This window comes from Branchiostoma floridae, chromosome 1 (assembly GCF_000003815.2).
Source record: "Branchiostoma floridae strain S238N-H82 chromosome 1, Bfl_VNyyK, whole genome shotgun sequence".
NCBI lineage: Eukaryota > Metazoa > Chordata > Leptocardii > Amphioxiformes > Branchiostomatidae > Branchiostoma > Branchiostoma floridae.
Genome location: NC_049979.1, coordinates 27779254 through 27780826, shown reverse-complemented (window position 1 = coordinate 27780826; position 1573 = coordinate 27779254).

The window sequence follows — 1573 nt, the reverse complement described above, 5'->3', positions numbered from 1 at the left end:
ACTTCCTTCTCGAGATATTCTTGAGTATATGGGCTCCGTTTAGGCGCAACCCCTATCTCTTTTTTTTTTCGGAACACCGCCCGTCACGGGACCGGGTAGGGGGTGACTTAATAACGCGATTGTAGCTTAGGCTTCAAGTTCCGGCCTGGCAAGCTTGGTATGGTTGGAAAAGTTGCTTAGCAAGGAGTGGAAAGATGGAAACCGCAAAATGTTGTGATACTTCCTTCTCGAGATATTCTTGAGTATATGGGTTCCCTTTAGGCGCAACCGCTAGCTTTTTTTGGAACACCGCCTGTCACGGCACCGGGTAGGGGGATGACTTAATAACGCGATTATAGCTTAGGTTTCAAGTTCCGGCCTGGCAAGTTTGGTATAATTAGAAAGGTTGCTTAGCAAGGAATGGAAAGATGAAAACCGCAAAGTGTTGTGATACTTCCTTCTCGAGATATTCTTGAGTATATGGGTTCCCTTTAGGCGCAACTGCTAGCTTTTTTTTGGAACACCGCCTGTCACGGCACCGGGTAGGGGGATGACTTAATAACGCGATTGTAGCTTCGGCTTCATATTCCGACCTGGCAAGCTTGGTATAATTGGAAAGGTTGCTTAGCAAGGAGTGGAAAGATGAAAACCGCAAAATGTTGTGATACTTGCTTCTCCAGATATTCTTGAGTATATGGGCTCCGTTTAGGCGCAACCGCTAGCTCTTATTTTGGAACACCGCCTGTCACGGCGCCGGGTAGGGGGATGACTTAATAACGCGATTGTAGCTTAGGCTTCAAGTTCCGACCTGGCAAGCTTGGTATGGATGGAAAGGTTGCTAAGCAAGGAGTGGAAAGATGAAAACCGCAAAATGTCGTGATATTTGCTTTTCTGAGATATTCTTGAATATATGGGCTCCGTTTAGGCGCAACCGCTAGCTCTTTATTTTGGAACACCACCTGTCACGGCACCGGGTAGGGGGATGACTTAATAACGCGATAATAGCTTAGGCTTCAAGTTCCGGCCTGGCAAGCTTGGTATGATTGAAAAGGTTGCTTAGCAAGGAATGGAAAGATGAAAACCGCAAAATGTTGTGATACTTCCTTCTCGAGATATTCTTGAGTATATGGGCTCCGTTTAGGCGCAACCGCTAGCTCTTATTTTGGAACACCGCCTGTCACGGCACCGGGTAGGGGGATGACTTAATAACGCGATTGTAGCTTAGGCTTCAAGTTCCGGCCTGGCAAGCTTGCTATGGTTGGAAAAGTTGCTTAGCATGGAGTGGAAAGATGAAAACCGCAAAATGTTATGATACTTCCTTCTCGAGATATTCTTGAGTATATGGGCTCCGTTTAGGCGCAACCGCTAGCTCTTTTTTTTAGGAACAACCGCCTGTCACGGCACCGGGTGAGGGGATGACTTAATACCGCGATTGTAGCTTAAGCTTCAAGTTCCGGCCTGGCAAGCTTTGTATAATTGAAAAGGTTGCCTACCACGGAGTGGAAAGATGAACACCGCAAAATGTTGTGATACTTCCTTCTCGAGATATTCTTGAGTATATGGGCTCCGTCTAGGCGCAACCGCTAGCTCTTTT